Genomic DNA, 6,313 nt, shown 5'->3' with positions numbered 1-6,313 from the left:
ATGGGTGAGACAGATGGTTCTGGGTTCTATGGTTCTCTGCTCAGGAAGGCCAAGAACAGGCTCAAGCCATGCTTGAGGCTGAGAGTGAGCAAGAAGCCGAGGTTAGGAGGATTTGCTTCAGGTGGGGCAGCTCTGCGTTCAGTGCCGATAGTCAATACTTGCCGGGTGGTGATCTCCATTAGCGCTGGAACTTACAGGTAAGTGTTAAGCATGAGTGATCCAAAACAAACTGGGTCAATGCGACGGCTTGGATGATGAGCAGGACCTCGTACTGAACCTGAAAATCCTTACCAAGGCCAGCAGCTGATTGAAAAATTGTTGAAAGTCTTTTCTATTTCTATAAAATTGATCAGACCTAGGCGTGCCGGTCTCAAGACTGGAATTGTTTGCCCAAGTCCATCCATTTTGCCCTTTGAGCTGGTATGGCTGGGGCAATCCAGTTACCGGGGTTCATCAGGATGATGAAGTCTGCCCTCAATCAGCACCAATTTTATGTGCATAAGTGACTCGTTGAATAACAAAATATATGCGGGTTTCACATTTTCTAATAATCGGTTTTTATAACGGACGATTTCACACTTGACTTTTGTCAAACATATGAAATTAGGTCCCCTTTTAATCTTTTAAGGATTATTATAGCAACAGACCTTGGGCCTTCCGAGACCCTGTGCCAAAAGTTGAGGTGTTTGGTAACATTATCCCAAAGGCTTTGAGTTAAAGTTTAGCATTTCCAAAATCTCTTAGCCCAATGTAACTCTCACTCAGCATTTGTAATTCAGCATTTTTCGAACGATGGCGTTTAATGACCTTCTTTTCTTCTAATCTTGCCTGATATCCTCTTGCACACATAAGGTATATCTACATGTGAATGTAAGTGCATCTGGTCAATGCTTAAATGTCGATAAATGCATGGGCTTTGAAAACTTAATTCATACCTTCAATGCTCTGGTCCTCTTTAAATTTAATTTCTTTCTTTGAGCGTAGAGGGAAAGTTGAGATCCCAGCAACGATGGCTTACGCGGCCGTGAAAGGAGCCGATTCGGACAAGACGGCCATCGAGTGGGCCGACACAGCAGACAGAATCGGACCCAACGGTCCACCATTGGGCACATTCGCTTCGGCCACTTTCGCTGTCAACTCACCCTTCTTCATTGCCAAGAACATCACCTTCAAGAACAAAGCGCCATTGCCCGTGTTGCGAGCGTTTGGAAAGGAGGCGGTGGCCTTCCGCATTGCCGCAGACGCAGCGGCCTTCGTGGGATGCCGTTTCGTCGGGTCGCAGGACACACTCCACGACCACGTCGGGAGGCATTACATCAGGGACTGCTACGTCGAGGGGTCCATGGACTTCGTGTTCGGGAACGGCCTACCGTTCTACAGGGGCTGCCATCTGTACAGCGCGAGCAACAGATACGGAGCGGTGACGGCACAGAAGAGGGAGAGCCTGCTGGAGGAGACAGGGTTCCCGTTAGCAAGGTGACGGGGTCGGGCGCGCTGTTTCTTGGCTGAGCGTGGGGTGCTTGCTCCCGGATGGTTTTCGCGCACATGTACATAGATCGGATCGTCACCCCGAAAGGATAATACGATTGGGGCGACAAGAACAGCGACGTGCAAGCAATCTTTCTCGTCCTGTCATCAAGAAAATACTCTGTATGGATCGAGAAAATTCCATTGTGGTACTGATCTGTGCTATGCAGGACGGTGTTTTACGGGCAGTACAAGTGCACGGGACTGGGCGCTTCCTCCGGCGGGCGAGTGTCGTGGTCGAGGGAGCTCACTCCCGAAGAGGCGGAGCCCTTCGTTTTGCTCGACTTCATCGGCGCCCGCGGTTGGCTCTTTTTCGCTCTGGCAAACCTGGAATGCTTTCGGTCTCGTTCTTTTCTTCTTCTTTTACATTTTTGTCTTTCGACTGCTCTATCGATCGTGCATGACGATGATCTTGATGCGTCGGATTCGTCGACAGATGCTCGTTCCTTATCAGTGCGAGAGCGACGTATCTCTCTCTTTCTAGCTCATTTCCTTTTCCGATGATAATCTAATGCACCACATGGAGATTACGTATGCATAGATGTTGGGGAATATTATAATGCCGAGATGATAAGAAAACAAAGCTCACAACACTAAAAATTTAAAGTGAAAATTCAATACAAAAAAAAATATCACAGACCAACCAAAAACTTCAACTAATCACTAAGAATAATAAGATGTACAAAGTGTTTTTTTTAGTCACACACTAGAAGCTCAATATCAATAATACAACCGTATTTTCTCATTACAAAAATGGATTAACATAATCGAAACAAGAAAAATCTAACCACGATAGAAGAATTCGGAGGTGGTTCTTAATGAACAAAATCAATCAACTCGTAATTAACCTCGATAAAAAAGTCTCATGACTAACATACTCAAATTTGAGCAAATTCCATCAACATTTAGCCTTCAAATCGGGATTGCAAAGCCGCAGCCCCTCTTCTTTCTTCTTCCCTGTTCTTCTCGGTGAGCTCTCAGCGCGGTCTCTTTTCTTCACTCTCGGGCACACGCTTGCACGAAGCCTTTCTCCCTCTCTTTCTGACTTTGACCTTTTTCTTTCTTTTTGTTTTGTTTCATACTAGCTGGGCCTCGCGTACGGGTGGACCTAGCCAACAATAGAGAATTGCCATTTCGCGTTGGCACGTAGCTCACTTCGATAGGATTGATAGTCTACGTCGTTATAGATTTCTACTTCTTACGAATGGTAATTAGCTCGGCGCTGATCGAATTCTGCAAGCAGAGCTAAAATCGGATCGCTTATGGGGTAATCTTATCCCACATTTCGCACGGACGAATCGTGCATTCACGAAATCAGTCGAGCCAAAGATTCGACTAATCAATGTTTCCGCGCCTTTAAGCGGGAAACGTTCAGGAACTTAGAAGGGGACTGTTAAGGATGATGTGCCTAAACATCTATCGTCGGGCATGGAGCAGGAAATAGGTTCCTTTCAAGACACGCAATTTCATGTGATATGCCCAGTCAGTCACGGCAAAATAGCGATACGCGTTGGTCGTGTCCAATGAAGCCAGCTTCAAGTCTCTCGGTGTCACTCTGTAATGGGCTCTTTTCGATTCCCGGTCACCTAACTTCTGCATTTGTCCATCTCGCTTTCGAATGGAAAGAAAGCCACTTTTCGGTAAAAAGGGTTCGTTCAAAGTCAAATCTATGACCCGCCTCGCTTATAAATCATAAGAAAATAAAGGCAAGAGGTAAAGCATAGACCGTGCTGTTCATTATAAAATTCCTATAGTCGATACGCAAATAATAATTATAATGCTGGGAATTTGTTTTTGCAAGCGATCTCATTTCATGACATATATGTACATCTGAGATATAGTAGATTGATTTGTTTTATCAAATATCGGCTAATGTGTGCACAACATAAGTGGAAGATCTCATTATGGATGCATTATTGTTGCTCCTTGTCGGAGTCGTTGTGAATTTTTTATATATACCGGCTATTATGTGTTTTTAGAATTGTTATTTTGGCTTTATTATTTTTAGATTTCAACCTCATTAATTTGGTAACATAATCTATTTTGAAAACAAATATCTCCATATTTCTATTGAGAACTTCCAAAATCCAAGTACTTTGATGTGGGAGTCCAAAATATTTTCATGAACGCTTATAGAATAATGCCTAGTGATGGATGTAAGTGAGGGAATCAAAATATTTTTAATAACTTTTTTTGAATAAACATTTTCATGATTTGTTAATATAATTCATTCCGTCAATTTTAGTTAAAAATTTTTTTTTTTGTTAGACTTTATTTGAATCTTTTTTTTTCCGACTTTTTTTTTTTTTTTTTTTGCTAAATAAGCAATGCCTGGTGAGGGTCACCCTTGCCCAAGCAACACTCAACAAGGCCAACCTTAGCCCAAACCGGGCAACCTTGCTAGGCCTCACTCTCACCAAACCTTATGAAGAGGGTCCTCACCAATGCTCACCTAAGCTAGTGTGTAGCCATTGGTAAATAGAAAAGAAAAAAAGGAAAAAAAAATAAATAAAAAGTTTGGGATTGAATGGGTGTAAGTGTAATAAATTTAAAACTTTCTTGATAATTTCCTTTGAGGCACACTAATTATTTCCTGCTCTCTCAAAATATATGCTTAGGTAAAATCTTTGCCCTTAAAACTTTCCCATACATCTATGTTATTCAAATATCTTCTTCTCTCTTTTTTACGTTTAATTAGGGGGAGGAAGCGACTGTGGAGAGTCAATTCTCACGAACTTTGCGATGAATCAACTTCTCCCGCACGACGCCATCCCATCACTTGGGAAAATTTATTCCCTGCTGGGGCCGATCTCGAAAGTGAAAGGGACTGAACCTAGGCGAGTTCAGCACCAACCTCAGCAAACCCTAAACTGCATCATCCCGGCATCGCCGTTTTCACCATCACTTAGAGCGGGATTGAAGGCATGGGAAGAAGTTGGTGGCTGGCGGCGGGTATGCTCGAACGGGTCAAGCTTAACGCATTGGATTTACAATCCATGACCACGGCCACCCATCGTAAAAAGATTACCAAATTCTCCATAGGCGAACGTTCTCATCCGACACATTCCGAGGTGAGCAAATCAAGTTTAAGAAGGAAACTCCTTGCCAACGTCCACTGGCTCCTACCTCTTAGCCACTCGGTCCCAGATGAACCCTTCAGAACTGCCATGCCTATGATCATCTTTAATCGGTAGCGATTAAGTTGTTGAGAAGGAACTTTCGAAACCCATTGAATCGAGATAGCTAGGAAGGATACATGGTGTATATTATAGGTTCGAATGTTGTGATTCCATTTTTGGGGAACTATCCTGCACAAAGTCATAAGGCTAATTTTAGTAATCGGGATAAATTTAAGAATAAAATAGAGTCGGATATAAAAAGATATAGCCTAAATAAAATTATCTCATAGAAGAGATAGAATAAAGGTGGATAAAATTTTTATATTCATAATATATAATTTATTTTTTAAAAAGCAAACTTCTTAAATTAATAAAATTCAAAATAACATAACAATAATGACAAATTCTTTTTATTTTTTTCCTATTTTTATCTGTATATTCAAATTTATTTCTGTTCTATAATACAAATTTAATATATAAATATTTATTTAGCGTTTCTATTTATTACATATTTTATATTTTTAGTATTTTAGGTATATTATATAATTAATTATTTAATAAAATTTTATCAGAGAACTATCGAACCGAGAGGATTCGCCAAACACTGTACCTTGACAAAAGTAGCAGTGCGGAGGACAGCACCGCCGGGGGCGTGGCGGGATTGGTTCACCTTTTTCAGCAATCGTGTCGGGACAAAATCCTGCGAAGTGGGCCCCGCTCGCCCCTCCCCGGCAGTGCGCCCCACCCCTTGTGTTTTTTTTTTTTTTTTAAACCTTCTGGGAACCCCCAATAAATGACCACGTGGCGGGGGCTGAGAACCTGATTGAATGTTGAGCCCATGTAATAATACTTACAGCCGAAAGAAAAAAACTAAAAATTAAAATAAAATAAAAAAGAAGTGGAAAAGTCATTGCCAGAGCGCCTCCAAACCAAAAAGTACCCGGCAAATTTTTTAGGATTATTAAATAAGACAAGTAAAATAAGGGATAAATATGATTATTTTCCAATTTAACTTTCTTAGTTTGGCGGGGAGCACGTCCGCGCGTTCCTTTTAATTCTAGGCGTGCAGGAGTTCGAGCTTGACGCCTTTTTGACCACTATAGCCTTTCCAGTTTCCCCTTCGTGGAAAGAGAAATCTCGATTTCAGCCATCGTATTCTCGGATCTCCGATGCCGACGAGAACAGCGCAGCATGCCTGGATCGTGCCACGCCCGATTCCGGCACGTCACCGGAAACAAGCTTTCGCGAGTTAAAGCTACGCATCACGGTCTCACCACCAATTTCGCTGCCCATGAACCAGGCCATGATGCCCAGGTCGCGTGCCCAATCGCCCCGGTGATCATGTCACGAGCACGCCCTAATCATGGCCGGCCAAAAAGCCCAATAGGGCCGAGAGTTGCCCCGATGCTCTTTACATCCAATGTTATATTAAATTCGCAACGAATGAGGGGAAGCTTGAAGGCAATTTTTATTCATTGAATAGCCAACATTGACTAAAACCACTAAGGCTTATTATAAGATAAAACAACACACACACTTATATATGGTAGTAGGCACGACCCAAGACAAAATAGAGGGGAGAAAGTATAAGGTGGTTAAACACCAACACGTCATAGGCTGGTGTGGCACATATTTTTGTATTGAAAGCCAAAAAAAAATTATGATGT

The 6,313-nt window shown here is 42.2% G+C and overlaps 1 pseudogene; it reads left to right on the top strand.

The window, feature by feature from the left end:
- On the top strand, positions 1-5,985 carry LOC104423964 (annotated as a pseudogene).
- Positions 5,986-6,313: the final 328 nt, after the last annotated feature.

The sequence above is a fragment of the Eucalyptus grandis genome, chromosome 10, assembly GCF_016545825.1.
Source record: "Eucalyptus grandis isolate ANBG69807.140 chromosome 10, ASM1654582v1, whole genome shotgun sequence".
NCBI classification, from domain to species: Eukaryota; Viridiplantae; Streptophyta; class Magnoliopsida; order Myrtales; family Myrtaceae; genus Eucalyptus; species Eucalyptus grandis.
Note: the sequence above shows the minus strand (reverse complement) of the source record. Positions and strands in the feature narration are given on the sequence as shown.